Consider the following 18,750-nt stretch of genomic DNA (forward strand, 5'->3'; position numbering starts at 1 on the left):
CTGAAGCCTTTGGTATTTCCTGAATGCTAGGGATAAGAGGTGGAGAGGGCAATGGCAACCCACTCCAGTACTCTTGCCTGGAGGGTCCCATGGATGGAGGAGCCTGGTAGGCTGCAGTCCATGGGGTCGCGAAGACTCGGACATGACTGAGCAACTTCACTTTCACTTTTCACTTTAATGCATTAGAGAAGGAAATGGCAATCCACTCCAGTGTTCTTGCCTGGAGAATCCCAGGGATGGTGGAGCCTGGTGGGCTGCCATCTATGGGGTTGCAGCAGGGATGAGAGGAGTGCCTTTTGTTATTTGTAATAAGTTCCTCTCTACCAAACCAGAGTTTATGTCAATAAGGTGACTGGAGGAGGATGGGGCTCCTTGTCAGAGGATTAGATTAAAGGGTTGAAACTTTCAGCCCTACCCCCACCTTGGGGAAAGGGACAAAGGCTACAGATTGAGTTCAATGAGTGACCAATGATCTAATCAACAATGCCTACATAGCAGAATCTCAGAAAAACCCTAAACAAAGGGGTTTGAAGAGCTTCTGGGTTGGTTGGCAAAATGCATTCATGAGCCTGCAGCCTGGCACATCCCAAACTCCAGAGACAGAAGTTCCTGTGTGCAGGACCCTGTGGACCTCACCATGTGCATCCCTTCATCTGACTACTCACTTGCGTCCCTTAAAATACCAGTCATAATAAACTGATAATAGTAAGTAGACTGCTCTCATGGGTTCTATGAGCAAATTATTGAATCTGAAGAGGGGTTTGTGGAAATCTCCCAATTTATAACAATCTGGGACATGTGATCGATTTCTGCAGCTGGGGCTGTCTTGTGGGACTGTCCCATTAGCCTGTGAGATCTGTGATAAAAATACGTAGACACTGACAGAATTTACTTAAATTGGAGGACATCCAGGTTGTGTCCACCAAGAATTGGAGAATAGATTGGTATGGAAAAACTCACACTTATCATTTGTCAGATGTGTTTTGAATAGAAGAAACAGTTTTTTCCTTTTAAAAGGACAATGAAAATAGGCCTTAAAAAAATCACCCCTTCTTTCTCCCTCTTTACCTGCTGTCCTTCATTTTTTTTCTTCTTTTTCACAAATATTTACTGAGCATCTTCTCAATTTCCAAGCATGAATATGAATGCTGGGAAGATTAGTTAAAGAAGACAAACTACCTGCTCTCCTGATATTCTCGGGAAGGTTGTTCAGTCATTCAGTTGTGTCCGACTCTTTGCAATCCCATGAACTGCAGCACACCAGGCTTCTCTGAGCTTTACTATCTCCCAGAGTTTGCTCAAACTCATGCCCATTGAGTCAGTGATGCCATCCAACCATCTCATCTTCTATTGTCCCCTTCTTCTCCCGCCTTAAATCTTTCCTAGCGTCAGGGTCTTTTCCAGTGATTCAGCTCTTTGCATCAGGTAACAAATTATTGGAGCATCAGGTTCAGCATCAGTTCTTGCAAGGAATATTCAGAGCTGACTTCCTTTAATATGGACTGGTTTGAACTCCTTGCAGTCCAAGTGACTCTCGAGAATCTTTTCCAGCACCACAGTTCGAAAACATCAATTCTTTGGCGCTCAGCTTTCTTTATAGTCCAACTCTCACATCCATACATGACCACTGGAAAAGCCATAGCTTTGACTATATGGACTTTTGTCAGCAAAGTAATGTCTCTGCTATTTAATATGCTGTCTAGGTTGATCATAGCTTTTCTTCCAAGGAGCAAGTATCTTTAATTTCATGGTTGCAAACAAAATCTGCAGTGATTTTGGAGCCCAAGAAAATCAAGTCTGTCATTGTTTCCATTGTTTCCCCATCTATTTGCCATGAAGTGATGGGACAGGATGCCATGTTCTTAATTTTTTGACCATTGAGTTTTAAGCCAGCTTTTTCACTTTCCTCTTTCACTTTGATCAAGAGGCTCTTTAGTTCTTCTTTGCTTTCTGCCATAAGGGTGGTGTCATCTGCATACCTGAAGTTATTGATATTTCTCCCAGCAATCTTGATTCCAGCTTCTGCTTCATCCAGCCTGACATTTCACATGATGTACTCATCTTCTAAGTTAAATAAGCAGGGTGACAATATACAACCTTGACGTACTCCTTTCCCAATTGGGAACCAGTCTGCTGTTCCATGTCCAGTTCTAACTGTTGCTTCTTGACCTGCATACAGATTTCTCAGGAGGCAGGTAAGGTGGTCTGGTATTTCCATCTCTTTCAGAATTTTCCACAGTTTGTTGTGATCCACACAGTCAGAGGCTTTGGCATAGTCAATAAAGCAGAAGTAGATGTTTTTCTGGAACTCTCTTGCTTTCTCTATGCTCCAACGGATGTTAGCAATTTGATCTCTGGTTCCTCTGCCTTTTCTAAATCCAGATTGAATATCTGGAGGTTCTTGGGTCATCTAATGTTGAAGCCTCGCCTGGAGAATTTTGAGCATTACTTTGCTAGTGTGTGAGATGAATCCTTACCCATCAGAGGGCAGAAAGAATGAAAACCCCAGGTTGGTACATGTTCAATATGCTACTGAAAAAGGGCAGAGGAATAGCTCCAGATGGAATGAAGAGGCTGAGCCCAAGTGAAACAACACCCAGTTGTGCATATGTCTGGTGGAGAAGTAAAGTCCAACACTGTAAATAAGATTATTGCATAGGAACCTGGAATATTAGGTCCATGAATCAAGGTAAATTGGAAGTGGTCAAACAGGAGGTGGCAAGAATAAACATCGACATTTTAGGAATCAGTGAACTAAAATGAATGGGAAAGGGGAAATTTTATTCAGGTGACATTTTATCTACTACTGTGGGCAAGAATCCCTTAGAAGAAATGGAGCAACCCTCATAGTCAACAACAGACTCCGAAATGCAGTACCAGATGCAGTCTCAAAAGCAACAGAACAATCTCAGTTCATCTCCAAGGCAAAATATTCAATATCACAGTAATCTAAGTCTATGCCCCAATAACTAATGCCAAAGAAGCTGAAGTTGAATGATTCTATGAAGACCTATAATGCCTTCTAGAGCACCGAAAAAGGATGTCCTTTTCATCATAGGGGTCTAGAATGCAAAAGTAGGAAGTCAAGATATACCTGGAGTAACAGGCAAGCTTGACCTTGGAATACAAAATGAAGCAGGGAAGTTTTGCCAAGAGAATGCACTGGTCATGGCAAACACCCTCTTCCAACAACACAAGAGATGACTTTTGGGCAGGGGCAATAATAAAATATAGAATTTTAGGCACTCAAAAGTACTACTAAAAATAAGGCAAAAGGTTAAAAATTAGTATGATGGGGCACGATTTTAGATTGCAGGTTTAGAAAAGGAAGATAAAATGGCTTTGAGTAGAAATGTAAGTGAAGTGAGGTAGTAAGTCAAGGAACTTCCTGACAAAAGCAAGAGGAAAAAGCAAGTCTGGCATTTTGAAAAATAGCGAGGAAGGCAGTACGCAGAGGTTGAGGGTAAGGAAAGTGGTAAGGACAGAGGTCAGCAGGCCAGATGCTGCAGGGTTTCGTAAACATGGTAAGTAGTATGGATTCTGTTCTAAGTATATTAGGAAGGCACTGGAAAGATTTAGCAAAATAGCTGATAAGACTTGACTTTTTATTTAAAAGTTATCATTCTGACAATAAATGGAAACTAGACTGTTGAGGTGAGGGAACGTGGTACAAGAGTGGAAGCAGGGAGGCCAAGTAGAGGCTGTGAGAAATGACAGAGAAAAGAGCCTGTTGTAAGGAGTCAGGCACACAGTAGTAAAAATTGGTCAAATTGTGCATGTATTTTGAGGATAGAACCATAAATTCTTACTAACAGATGGACTGCTGGGTATAGTAGATTTGAGAGAAAGTGAGATTATCAGTGATCCTGAAGGGAAAACACAAGTGAGGAGCAAATCTGGGGATAAATTGTGAGTCAAAGTTTCTCTTTTGACACTTTCTAAGCAATTACATTTTACAGTCCTGTACTAATATTACTACTAACTTGGAAAAACTCTTAAAAATCTTAAAGCAAATGCCCTGTTTCTGTTCCTGTCTTCATGCCTGAGGCTAGCTCCAATTCGAACAAAGGACGAGGCTGGGTGGCAGTGCAGCTCAGGTCCCACTTTGCTGTTTTCTAACCACAACAACTAGCGAGTATGACATCTTAAATATGCAAGATGCTTCTTCTTCATGTTGGTTTGATCCCTTCCTGACTGCATTATGAAGTACTATATGGTACAATCATCGTAATATTTAAAAATATTCAAGTTAGTGTTAAAATAACAAAGCTTATGCAATTGATTGGACTATCTGGCAGATTTAGCTATATTTGTGTTAATAAGATGTAATTTATATCTGACCTAAAAAAATCCTTCTATATTATTCAATGTTTAAATTGCTGAGATTTTGATTCCTACTTTTTTATACTTATCAATTGACAGAACAAATTCTTAACACATGCCTTAGCTTCCAGCATCAATTTGCAAACCTACTATTTTAGTTAAAATAATTTTATTTTCTTGAAATAATAAAATATTTTTATTTAAGGTAGATTAAACATAATGGTTATAAAATTTAAAAAATATTCCAAAATATCCATATAAATTGACATTTTATTTTAAATCCTTCACTCGCTGGGGCCAAAAAACACAACAAAAAACATTTCTTAACAGCTAGAAAGTATGTCTGCTTCACAGGTAATAAGCAGGCACCATGCTGTGTGCATCTGGAGATTTAATATCTGTTTCTGGATAATAAGATTCAAGATACTAGCAGATAACCTTTGATCTCAGAACTGCTAAACATCCTTTTTAAGAGTTAACTGTTTTTCAATTCTTCTTTGTCTTTTATGCTGATGTAACTTACAACTCTAAGAACTTTAATTGCCAAGCAAATATTGAAGCCGAAGTGAAAAAGAAATGCTATTTCACCTCTAAATAGAACAAACAGATGATACCAAAGTATAATCAATTCTAACTTCAACTTGATATGTGCAACTGCCAATTAGATCATGTGGGCTCTGAATTTTAAAGAGGCCTGAAGAACAGTTTCAAAAAGAATCAGTAAATTTAGCTCTTAATGCTCTTCTTTCTTCGGGTATAAAATGTAGCCTAAAAAACATACTTCCTCCATTTCTAGAAAAGATTCTGAGACATTCCTTTGTCTTTGTCCTATCAGTTAACAGATATTAATATTGTTGCTCAGTCCTACAGTTGTGTCTTCATCACCCTAATGCATAATATGAAAAATTTCATTCAGTGGTGGTGTTAATATACTAAAAACAAAGATATATTAAAAATGTCATTCAAGCAGAACTGCTACAGTAAATTTGATAAAAGAAAGCAAGTCTACAATGAATAATCCTGTGGTCCAGGTAAGTAATCACTTGTTATTTTTACTGCAGAACAGCCAAATTTTATTGTGTTCTTACCTATATGCCAAGAGCTAAGCCTTCCCTGGTGGCTCAGGTAATAAAGAATCTGCCTGCAGTGCAGGAGACCCAGGTTCGATCCCTGGGTTGGGAAGATCCCCTGGAGAAGGGAATGGCAACCCACTCCTGTATTCCTGCCTGGAGAATTCCATGGTCAGAGGAGCCTTGTAAGCTATAGTCCATGGGGTCACTGAGATTTGGGGATGTTCCCGGTGGTCCAGTGGCTAAGGGTCCATGTTCCCAATGCAGGGGGCCTGGGTTCAATCCCTGGTTTGGAACTAAATCCCACATGCTATAACTAAGAGTTCACATAGTGCAACTAAAGATCCCACATGCCACAACTAAGACCCAATGCAGCCAAATAAATAAATAAAAACAAATATTTAAAAAAAGATTTTTTAGAAGAGTTTCTGGATGTGGGTTAGCAGTCCTGGCTTAGCTCTGTCCACAGATCTATCTGCCCTTCTCATACCTCATATTGGGCTTCCCTGGCTCAAATAGTAAAGAATCTGCCTGCAATGCAGGATACCTGGGTTCGATCCCTGGGTTGGAAAGATCCCCTGGAGAAGGGAATGGCTACGCACTCCAGTGTTCTTGCCTGGAGAATCCCATGGACAGAGGAGCCTGGCAGGTTACAGTCCATGGGGTCGCAAAGAGTCAGACATGACTGAGCGACTAAGACTTCCATGCTTCACAAGGATATACAGCTAGAGATAGAAGTATATAGCTTTTCTTGAAGTACTTTCTGATCAAAGAAAGTATTCTTCAAAATGTTTTATTTATGAAGACTATTTGTAGAGAATGCTTGAGCATGTGCCCCAACACATGTGCAAATTAATATATGTACATATATAATATACTATATTTAATCTAAAAATTAAATGTACATACTACTTTCTTAATATTAGGATATCTTGAAATATACCTAAATGGCACCCCACTCTAGTACTCTTGCCTGGAAAATCCCATGGACGGAGGAGCCTGGTGGGCTGCAGTCCATGGAGTCACTGAGGGTCTGACACGACTGAGCGACTTCACTTTCACTTTTTACTTTCATGCATTGGAGAAGGAAATGGCAACCCACTCCAGTGTTCTTGCCTGGAGAATCCCAGGGATGGGGGAGCCTGGTGGGCTGCCATCTCTGGGGTCACACAGAGTCGGACATGACTGAAGTGACTTAGCAGCATAAGGCAAAAAGCATGAGATAAAAATTGATTTTGATTAAAAATTTTAACATTTCTTTTTTTTTTTCTCTTTGAATTCCCCATAGGAATTCATGTATTCCACTTTGGAAACCACTGGTCAAAGAAAAAAGACAGTAAAATGTATACTACGAAAAGAGGCATGAAAATGTTTTTATGATGGGTGCTTGGGAGGAGAGAATCTACATTTATGATGAGGGTAATCCCAAAATAAAATGATGAGGGCCTAGGGACTTACACTTTGATAAAGTAGGAAGATCATACCTATGATGCCATGGTGTCTTTTCTTATTATATTATCTCACATTGAATTTTGTTAGCATAAAAATTTAATTACAAAATTTGAGGAAAAGGTGATGATGATGGATAGGATGTGAATTCCTCCATTAAAAAGAAAAAAGCACAATTAATAGCAAATTAATAGCAAAATTAAATATCCAGAAACAAAGTCTACAACAAAATTAGGTGACAAAATGTGATGGACGGAACTTTAAGATAACTTCAAGATTCTTACCTGTTAGGGCACATACCCTTTAAATATTTCCCATTGAATGTGGATAGGATCCGAGAGAATAATGGGGTGTCATTCTTGAGATGACATTAGGTGATTGGAGTAAAAGTAGAGATACAATGAAAATACAATGAAGGTCTCCAAGCAGTTGACTTTATAAGTTAATTAAAAAAAGAAATTATCCTGGGTAGACCTAACTTAATCAAGTGAGAGCCCTTAAAAGATGTACTGGGCTCTATCTGAAGAGAGACTCTCCTGGTAGGAGAAGCAAAGAGCCTGCTGTGAACTGCTCATGAAGAGAGAGCAGCCTTCCCCCCAGATTAGATATTTTAAGAACAGACATAGACTCTTTTTAACTGGCTTTGCCATGAAATGTACAGCTGAAAGAAAATGATTTCTGACAAAAACCCATGGCGTCTTGGAAGCTGATTCTTCTCTAGTTGAGTCTGCTGATGAGAAAACAGTCCAGCCCACACCTTAGTATCAGTCTTGTGATACCCTGGGCAGAGGACCCAGCTAGGGAGTCTATGAGACTTTCAATACACAAAAACTGTGAGGAAATAAATGATGATAGCTATAAGCAAGGAGGTGTTTTAGATGGCACAACATCTGTTACAAGGTATAGAAAACGAATACATGTGCTGCCTCCAGGAATCTCATAATTCAACTAAATGAGGATAAACAATTGACAGCCAGAGACACTTGTAGTATCAGTACCTGTGATGGAGAAAATAAAGGAAATAGAAGGTCTTTTGACACACCAGAATAGCCAAGAGGTTCTCAGTGACAGCTGGTATAATTGAGAGGGCATTTTCCCTTCCAGCTCTCTGGGGTGGGCATGAGATTTGGGTGAAGGTTCAAAATGGTCAGAGCAATCTAAGTGCCATGAATTTCCAAAAGCTGCACATTAAAGCCTCCCATTAATAATAACTTCTGGAAAGAGAAACAAACTGAGATAAACTGGAATAATAGTGAGTGAAGAAAAAGTCTTGAAAAACTTAACGGAGAAGACAAGGCCAGAATTTGAAAGTAAGAAGTTATACCACAGAACAGAAAATTTTAGCATTGTGAAGCTAGAAAAGATATTGTAAGCCACTACCTTTGTTTCAGCAAACCTATTCTCATGCCAAAAATATTAAAATACAAAAAGATTATATTAGAATCTCATAAGACTGTAATAAGATATAAAAGAAAAATGAGAAGGGAATAATATTATAATCAATGAAAGTGAGCCAAAAGACTTGGCAACAAATTGAAATACACCTCTAGCATGATTTTTCAAAATAAGCCAAAATAACTTAAAAAAATAATAGAAGGCATGAAAAAACAACAGAGTAAACATTAGAAAAACTCAAAAATTAAGTGACAAATTTCAGAAAATTCAGAAATAAATGAGATAAGTAATTTTGAAAGAAAAACTAAACCAGAAGAATTCAAACACTCTTTATAGTGCTATAAAGAACTAAAGGTAAAAATAGGAAGAATTATTTAAGTTCGAAAAAAAGAAATGAAGAAAGAGATACAAAGGATTTGAGAGGAAGTCTCAAAAACTGAATGCAGAAAAAATAATCCAACATATGATGAGTCCTCAAAGGAGACAGCCAAAAAATGGGACAGAATAAATACTAAAATAAAAAAAAATTAAACTTTCTTAAATGAAAAAAATTTAATAATGTCATATGAATATTACATTGCATACTTGGGCAAAGTCACCAACATAACCAATAAGACATATTCTAGTCAAATTCCAGTAAAATGTAACGTTAAAAAAAAAAAACTTTGAGAATGTAAGCAAAAGCTTCAAGGCACTCATAAAGAAGAAAAATGTCAGGTTGAAATCAAAGTTTTAACAACAATGCTAATAGCAAAACACAACTGAAGAAAAGAAAATGGAAACTAAAGATTTTGGATAGAGCAAATATCTTTGAAATATTAAGGTACAGACCAATTGCTGTCAGCCTGTGAGAACTAAGGAAACATTCCGATCAGTTCTTCCTGAAGTATCACGTTCAGTCAGGCAAATTAAGAAGAGAAACAATTACATACGGCAAATTTACATTTACAGCTCACACAACAAAAAGACAACCCAATTAAATATGGTCAAAGGATTTGAGTAGACATGTCTCCAAAGATATATCAATGGCCAACAAGTACTACACCAAAAGATGTTCAACATCTTTAATCATTCAGATCAGATCAGTCACTCAGTCGTGTCCGACTCTTTGCGACCCCATGAATCGCAGCACGCCAGGCCTCCCTTGTCCATCACCAACTCCCGGAGTTCACTCAGACTCACGTCCAACGAGTCAGTGATGCCATCCAGCCATCTCATCCTCTGTCGTCCCCTTCTCCTCCTGCCCCCAATCCCTCCCAGCATCAGAGTCTTTTCCAGTGAGTCAACTCTTCGCATGAGGTGGCCAAAGTACTGGAGTTTCAGCTTTAGCATCATTCCTTCCAAAAAAACCCCAGTGCTGATCTCCTTAGTGAAATGCAAATTGAAACCATAATGAGATAGCATTTGATACTCTCTAGAATCACTAGAAACTTTAAAAAATAGATGATAGCAAGCGTCAGTGAGCATGAAGACATCACTGGAGAGAATATAAAATGATACAATCACTATGGAACAGTTTGGCTGTTCCTAAAAAGTTAAACATAGAATTACCCCATGACCCAGGAATTGACCCTTAAGAATTGAAAACAAGTTCCCAAATACTTGGTTGAAAATGCTCTTAGCAGCACTATCTACAATAATCAAAAGGTGGAAACAACCTAAATACTCATTAATGGATCAGTGGCTAAATAGAAATGTGGTATACACATACAATGGAATATTATTTAATCATTTAAAGGATTGAAGTACTAGAACATGCTATGACATGAAAGTGAAAATGTTAGTTCCTCAGTCATGTCTAGCTCTTTGTGACCCCATGGACTGTAGCCTGCCAGGTTCCTCTGTCCATGGAATTCTCCAGGTAAGTATACTGGAGTGGGCAGCCTTCCCTTCTCCTGAGGATCTTCCCAAGCCAGGGATCAAAGCTGGGTCTCCTGCAAGTTTCCCGCATTGCAGGCAGATTCTTTACTGTTTGAGCCACCATGGATTCCTCAAAAACATTACTAAAGTGAAAGAAATCAGACACTAAAAACCAGATATTATATGATCTCATTTACTTGAAATATATAGAAAGAGTAAATCAAAAAGTAAGTTGGTGGCAGCCAGGTGCTGGGGGGAGGTGAGAATGAGATCTGACTCTATTAGATAGGAGGTTTTCTTTTAGGCCAATGGAAATATTTTGGAACTAGAAATGGTGTTCAAAAAACACTGTGAATGGACTAAACTACCACTGAATTGCACACTTTAAAATAGTTATTTTTATTTTGTGAATTTCATCTCAAAAAATAAAATTAAAATTAGAAATATATATATATATATATATATATATATATATATATACCTACATGTAAAGCTAAGATGAAAGGATGAAGACAGGATAGAATATACAGTGTTCAATGTAGACAAAGGACTATCAAAAATGGATGTAATCATGGAAATTATATGAAAACTAGAATGAACTTGCTGTCTTTTATATATCAACAGCAAAATAAAGACTGTTACTTTGAGTCAGATGCTAGAGTTACCAAGGAGAGAAGAGATATTATACTGCTCATCATAGGAAAATAAGAGATTAAAATAAAAAGAAGGGTTCATAGAATCAAGACTCAATCTAATCTAGGGGCTTATTCGGGACTAGACTGACGTCTTTGACTGTGCTGATCTGAGGCCAGCCAGTCCTTTCCTGTGTGTTCTGTGTCAAGGGCAGAGTTGGCGAAATGTTTGATAGCTGGATTGAGGCAGAGAAAGGACAAGACGAACCAGAACCTCTCCAGCACCAAAAACACAAAAGTGCTCAAAGAATGATGGAGGTATGCCAAAGTGACACCAAGGCCTAAAGGGTCACCAATGAGACAATTTAAAGAGCACTATAAATAATGATAGTAATGGATTATAAGCCACTGAATAAAATAGGAAGTCATGAGTAAATAATGCTATAAATAAATACATACATTCCAGAGAAGGAAAGTCATACTTTATAGCAGAATGCCAACACAGAGGGAATGAATTAAAAATCGACCATTTGACAACCATCACAGAAATAACTAATTAAGACAAGGGTAATCAGTGCTAAAATTAATAGGTGAACATTGATGTAGCTCAAGTTATTCACAAGGTTTTGATTCTGAGTCTCTTTCGTATGTAAAGTGAGATAACAATGAATAATGCTATTTTCTTTTATCTCCACTGGTGTGGAGAACTGGGATTCTTAAAATATCTCTCCCAAATATTAATTACTCATTTATATAAAACTACTGATTATCAACCTTTTCACAAGAGAAATAGGGTAGATACTATATTAACTAAGTTGAGGAAATGACCAGTATTGGGACATATTGACAACTTGTAGTTCTTGATGCACTGGGAAAAACACCAGACAAACTCAAATTGAGAGATATCCTACAAAGTAGCCGGTATTCTTAATAAAATGCCAAGGTCATGAAAGGAAAGGGAAGACTGGTAACTTTCCAAACTGGGAGATTACAGAGACAGCTATACGTAATATGCAGTCCTTAATTGGATCTTGAAGCATACTATTGGGACTATCAGCAAACCATAAATAGAGTTTACGAGTGAGATGGTGGAATTCAATATTAATTTTGTGATTTTGATGACTATACTGTGGTTATAAAGAAAAATGTCCTCGTTTTTAGGGAAAAGTCACTGAAGTAATATAGAGTAATGGGACAGCATGTCTGCTATTCATCTCAAACAGTTCTGAAAAAATATTATATTTATGTGTGTGTTATTATGCTACATACAATGGATGTATAAATGTATAAATATGCATGTGTATGCATGTGTATATACATATATACATATATAGAGAGAGAGACAGAGAGAAGAGAAAGAGGGGGAAAGAGAAAGAAAATAAATATATATACTTAATGCAGTAAAATTTCAATGAATGAAAGCTAGGAAATCTTTACTAGGTAAGATTATACGGAGTTCCTCATACTATTCTTAAAACATTTCTGTGCAGCAGAAACTCCTTATTGAGAAAAGAAAGACTGTATCATAATTCCTGGCCCCAGTGATTACCATAGTGAAAGGAAGCTGCAAAGGACAAGGACTGAGCCCTGTCTACTTTAGGTATACATTGTTTAATTGATTAAACTTTGAAAAGACGTAAATTTTTACTAAATAATAAAGCACAACTTTAAAATGGCAATTCCTTATAATAGAAAATAAAAGGAAAAATATGATCCTAAATACGTATCTTGTTGGTAGTATAATCACACAAACAAGAGCTATTTCTTGTGACTGAAACAGAAAAATTTGATCCAATATCTCTAAGGTGATATGTTATAAGGAACAAAAGGAAGTGCAAATAAAACAAACTCATTTCAGCGATGATATAGGTGAGAGAGTTCTGGCATTGTGATTCTGAGTCTCTTTTGTATATAAAGTTGGACAACAATCAGTTTAGTTCAGTTCAGTTGCTCAGTAGTGTCCGACTCTTTGTGACCTGTGAAGTGCAGCATGCCAGGCCTCCCTGTCCATCACCCACTCCCAGAGTTCACTCAAACTCATGTCCATTGAGTCGGTGATGCCATCCAGCCGTCTCATCCTCTGTCGTCCCCTTCTCCTCCTGCCCTCAATCTTTCCCAGCATAAGGGTCTTTTCAAATGAGTCAACTCTTCACATCAGGTGGCCAAAGTACTGGAGTTTCAGCTTAAGCATCAGTCCTTTCAATGAACACCCAGGGCTGATCTCCTTTAGAATGGACTGGTTGGATCTCCTTGCAGTCCAAGGGACTCTCAAGAGTCTTCTCCAACACCACAGTTCAAAAGCATCAATTCTTCGGCGCTCAGCTTTCTTCACAGTCCAACTCTCACATCCATACCTGACCACTGGGAAAACCATAGCCTTGACAAGATGGACCTTTGTTGGCAAAGTAATGTCTCTGCTTTTCAATATGCTATCTAGGTTGGTCATAACTTTCCTTCCAAGGCGTCTTTTAATTTCATGGCTGCAGTCAACACCTGCAAGTGATTTTGGAGCCCAAAAAAATAAAGTCTGACACTGTTTCCACTGTTTCTCCATCTATTTCCCATAAAGTGATGGGACCAGATGCCATGATCTTTGTTTTCTCAGTGTTGAGTTTTAAGCCAACTTTTTCACTTTCCTCTTTCAATTTCATCACGAGGCTCTTTAGTTCTTCCTCACTTTCTGCCATAAGGGTGGTGTCATCTGTATATCTGAGGTTATTGAGATTTCTCCCAGCAATCTTGATTCCAGCTTATGCTTCATTCAGCCCAGCATTTCTCATGATGTACTCTGCATATAAGTTAAATAAGCAGGGTGACAATATAGAGCCTTGATGTACTACTTTTCCTAGTTGGAACCAGTCTGTTGTTCCATGTCCAGTTCTAACTGTTGCTTCCTGACCTGCATACAGGTTTCTCAAGAGGCAGGTCAGGTGGTCTGATATTCCCATCTCTTTCAGAATTTTCCACAGTTTATTGTGATCCACACAGTCAAAGGCTTTGGCATAGACAATAAAGCAGAAACAATAAACAATGTTATATTCTATTATCTTCATTGGTATTGAGAGTTTTAGGTGAAAGTTGAATGTACATGAAAGAAGATACACATGTGAAACAGAAATAGTTAAATAAACTCCACAGTCCTGATATCAAATTGGAACAATCAGTGTAATCTCTAGATATATTTATCTTTAAAAAAAGGAATATCGAAAGGTTCAGTTGAGTTCAGTTCAGTCACTCAGTCGTTTCCGACTCTGCGACCCCATGAATCGCCAGGCCTCCCTGTCCATCACCAACTCCCGGAGTTCACTCAGACTCACGTCCAACGAGTCAGTGATGCCATCCAGCCATCTCATCCTCTGTCGTCCCCTTCTCCTCCTGCCCCCAATCCCTCCCAGCATCACAGTCTTTTTCAATGAGTCAACTCTTTGTGTGAGGTGGCCAAAGTACTGGAGTTTCAGCTTTAGCATCATTCCTTCCAAAGAAATCCCAGGGCTGATCTCCTTCAGAATGGACTGGTTGGATCTCCTTGCAGTCCAAGGGACTCTCAAGAGTCTTCTCCAACACCACAGTTCAAAAGCATCAACTCTTCGGCACTCAGCCTTCTTCACAGTCCAACTCTCACATCCATACATGACCACTGGAAAAACCATAGCCTTGACTAGACAGACCTTTGTTGGCAAAGTAATGTCTCTGCTTTTCAATATGCTATCTAGGTTGGTCATAACTTTTCTTCCAAGGAGTAAGCGTCTTTTAATTTCATGGCTGCAATCAGAATCTGCCGTGATTTTGGAGCCCCCAAAAATAAAGTCTGACACTGTTTCCACTGTTTCCCCATCTATTTCCCATGAAGTGATGGGACCAGATGCCATGATCTTCGTTTTCTGAATGTTGAGTTTTAAGCCAACTTTTTTACTCTCCTCTTTCACCTTCATCTAGAGGCTTTTTAGTTCATCTTCACTTTCTGCCATGGTGGTATCATCTGCATATCTGTGGTTATTGAGATTTCTCCCGGCAATCTTGATTCCAGCTTGTGGTTCTTCCAGTCCAGCATTTCTCATGATGTACTCTGCATATAAGTTAAATAAACAGGGTACAATATACAGCCTTCATGTACTCTCTTTTCCTATTTGGAACCAGTCTGTTGTTCTATGTCCAGTTCTAACTGTTGCTTCCTGTTGGAAACAGCCAACTCTAATAGTAATGAACAGCACTCTGGCACCCAATTTTTGGTCTTAATACTAGTACTTCTCACTAAAGAACCAAATTTCCTTGAACAAATGGCTGAGTCAATGTCTGAGACGAGAACGGTACAGAGAACAGTACAGAGTCTAAGTATAAGGTTTGAAGGCCCCAATGGAAAAGTCATCATCAATTAGAATAATAACTTAAATGGATGGAAAAATGTCAAATATGTCTAAATTCATGAGCTAATAAGAATAAGAAAGGGTAGTAACTCATCCCTCAACACTGAAAAGAGCTAGAAAACAAATTCCTCATTTCAAGAACCAGCATATAAAGGAAAAAAACCAACCATTTATCTCGACTTCCCTGTGTAAACTGTTTCATTGGTTAACCTAGAACAGGTTTTTCTTTAGAAGTATCCTGCTAGTTAATTGTAAAAGTAATGACAGAATGGGAACATACATTTCAACCCCTAATAAACTAGTGGAGCCATTGAGTATCAGTGGCTATTTAACATCAAACAAGAGAAACAAGCAAAAGTTATATAACTCCTGATTAAAGAACATTACACCACCAGGAAACAGATTTGCTGAAAGAAAATCAAACCTGATTCTGATCAAACCTCTATATCCAACTAATTAACATTGTACAGAAAATTCAGAGAACTGAGGAACATGTTAACTACTCCACAGGGTTGCCATCATTAAAATCAGATAGTGAGAAACTCTCTAGCACAAAGGAATGGTTTCTTCTACATTTATTTGTTACATGGAGGGTAGAAGGAGAGAAAGATGAAAGAGAACATTGATTAAAAAGACATGAATAATGTAAGTTATGGACTTGTTAAGGAATATGTTATATTTAAAACAAGCAAATTGAAAACACTATGAGACAATTGGCAATTTAAACATGGCTAGCAATTGATGCTATTAAAGAATTACTATAATTATTTTCATGTCCTAATGACATAGTAATTACATTTAAAATAGTTTTAGATATTCACACAGAGATACTCATAGATGAAATTAAAGAATGCTGGAATTTGCATCAAAATAGTATTTGGAGAGGGGTAGCATATAGGAAAGAGCATATAGATGAACAGAATGTCCATGCATGGAAATTGCTGAAGGTGGGTGAGGGATACATGAGGGTTCATTACATCACTGTGAACTCTGCACATGTCTGAAATTATTCTTAATAAACATTTAAAATAATTTATAATTACTATAGTGGATTCAACTAGTAATTTTGATAAAGTATTCTCTATATTACAAAATTTACACACATATAAAAATTCATAAAAATTTTCAGATTAAAAGAGTTGCAATTTTTTAATTGGTATGTTTCATGTGTTACTAGTCAGTAGCCCTCTTTGTTATCAGTTCAAATAACAATCTCATGTTTTACATGTGACAAACCAATATAACAGATTTCTATCATAAGGCCAGAGAACGATTCCTCCAGCAGTTGCACATTTAAGACACAATTATCTTTTAATATCTATAGTAAATAAAATACCAAAATATCCTGAAATGAGGCAAAGATACACTTGACTTTTAAGAAGGTTTATTTTTAGGACTGAAACTCAAGTGCACACACATACGTATACATACACATATTATATACATATAGTATGTGTATATACCCATATATGCATATATATACACACACAGAAACATATATACTTTTAAAAATAGAAACATGATGGAAGTCTGAAAATAAAAAGAAATTTTAAAAGTGCTATTTTCAGCTCAACTTTATCCATCTTAAAATGCTAACTAATCATGAACATTTATATTTTTGCTAATGCTTTTGAAAATGATTTTGATATGTTAAATGTTTCATAAAATACCTTTAACCGACTTTTGAGTTACTAAAATTATATGGAGTTAAAAAAATACTAGTTAGCACAGAAATTTTGTTTTTTCATCATATTTTAAAAATTTAATCCCTTGTCGGGAATTTTTAACAGAATATGCTTTACAAGTGTGTAGTACTATTAAAATGCAGTCAGATCACAGTCATGGAATCTCTGTAAAACTATATGCTTTATTTAAAACTAATGAAAGGGCCTAATGTGTGTAAGCAACATTGTGCAGCAGAAAGAATACTACATTAGGAAAACAAGTTATAATTCTCATTATCGTTGTCTGTATGGCCAAGGGTAAATCCCATATTTTCTGGAATTTAATTTCTTTTAATAGGGCCATAACATGGGAATAAATTGTTTCTACAGACATACTGTACAGTTTTAAAGGAATAAAGATATTTCCTCCTCTTTAAAATGGGATACATAACATCAATACTTTACTGTGCTCTTTGAGTGTAGTGCTACAGAAAAGCAGGGATCAATTATAAGCAAATTGAGTTTCTCAAAAACTCACCCTCAGCTGGTAGAACATGACTTTTTCATCCTCAGGAGCAATGAATAAACTGGAAACCGCTAAGGAGAAGAAGCCATCCGTGGCTGACTTTTGAAAAGCAGACTACATAGTACTGAAGATTAACCTGAATCTCTATCTGATTTTTGAGCAGCTCATCTTCTAAGCAGTAGTTCTCAGAAAGGAGGTCAAAGAGATGTTTGAGGAGTCCAGGGGTCTGGAAACTGAAGCAGCAGAGAAATAAATAGTGCCTCTATAGGGTCAGTGCCTCTAATTAGCACAGGCACAGAGAAACTCTACTGCTTTCATGCAGTCACAGTAAGAAAGAGAGTCTTATTACATCCTGTGACCTGTGTGTCCTGGAAAAGGCTTAGGAAGGAAAAAGGTATTTTCAGTAACAGTTGAGAAAATTTCTTTGTAAATCGGTGCAGGGATTTTTTGTGAATCAAAATTCCTGCCTGAGTCCAAAACCGATTAATAATATCTAATTAAATTTACCTATTTAATTTTAATGTTTATTTACTTTAAATAGATGAACATATATTTAATTAAATTAGAAAATATATCAGAGTTTCAAATACAACGTGAAAAGCAAGTCTAAAATAATTTTATATTTTTAAATTTCATGTCTGCAAGTAACAAATACAACATCAGATTGACTAAGGCTATTTAAGTGTAGGACAGGTTGAAGGCATAGCCTGTCATTCAGTTTCAGGAATTAAGTTAAGAACACATACATATATATATATATATATATATATATATCATATGTAAATTGTATGTGTATATGGTATATGTGTAATACCTATGTATACATGTACATATACATATGTATTTGTACAAACCTGACAACTGAATTTATTCTCAGAAATTAACCAATTAATATAGACAAATTTATTGTTTTAAAAGGGCATTGATAAGAACTAATTCTTAGTTGAACTAGCACTTTAAATGAAATCTGATGAATTCTTGACTAAAATATTAAAAGGAATTTGGAGAATTTTGAAAGGAATAAATACAGTATTTAAAGGGTATTAACATATGATGGATGAAAAGTAAACCTAAAGAGAAATGAAAAAGTCAATAAAATAGCAGTATGTCCAGTGGTTATTTAGTGTTTATCTACAATTGAGAATGAATTTTTTTTTAATTTTGAATTTTTTGACACGTGTATTGAGTCCTGCCCCCAAGACCTCAGGTGCGAGGCTTTGCACCAAGGCCACAGAAGTGGAGCCCAGAATCAAGGTCACCTCTGAAGCCGACTGAGCCCCTTTGTAACTGTTGCCAAAGGCCCCTGATCACCACTAACAAGCTTCCTGACTCCCAATTAGGCAAAGATGCCCACTCCAGTAAATACCCTTGCACCCCAACTAATCACCTCACGCCAACCTTTTAGCAAGAATTTTCTTTGTCTTGAGACTATAAAAATTGACTATTAACGCACGAAATCTGTTGACT

The 18,750-nt window shown here is 37.1% G+C and overlaps 1 protein-coding gene across 5 annotated transcripts in view; it reads right to left on the reverse strand.

The window, feature by feature from the left end:
• The window catches only part of GULP1 (GULP PTB domain containing engulfment adaptor 1), a 339,709-nt gene that overhangs the window by 167,505 nt on the left and 153,454 nt on the right, over positions 1–18,750 (reverse strand). Inside the window, exon 1 of one of the 5 annotated variants that reach the window (XM_055571975.1) lies at positions 17,296–17,765. The exons of the other annotated variants lie outside the window; for them this stretch is intronic. The gene's annotated coding sequence lies outside the window, so the exon portion shown is untranslated. Of the gene's footprint in view, positions 1–17,295; positions 17,766–18,750 lie in introns of those variants that run through there. 5 annotated transcript variants of the gene reach the window in all.

Source organism: Bubalus kerabau, chromosome 3, assembly GCF_029407905.1.
Source record: "Bubalus kerabau isolate K-KA32 ecotype Philippines breed swamp buffalo chromosome 3, PCC_UOA_SB_1v2, whole genome shotgun sequence".
Lineage (NCBI taxonomy): Eukaryota > Metazoa > Chordata > Mammalia > Artiodactyla > Bovidae > Bubalus > Bubalus kerabau.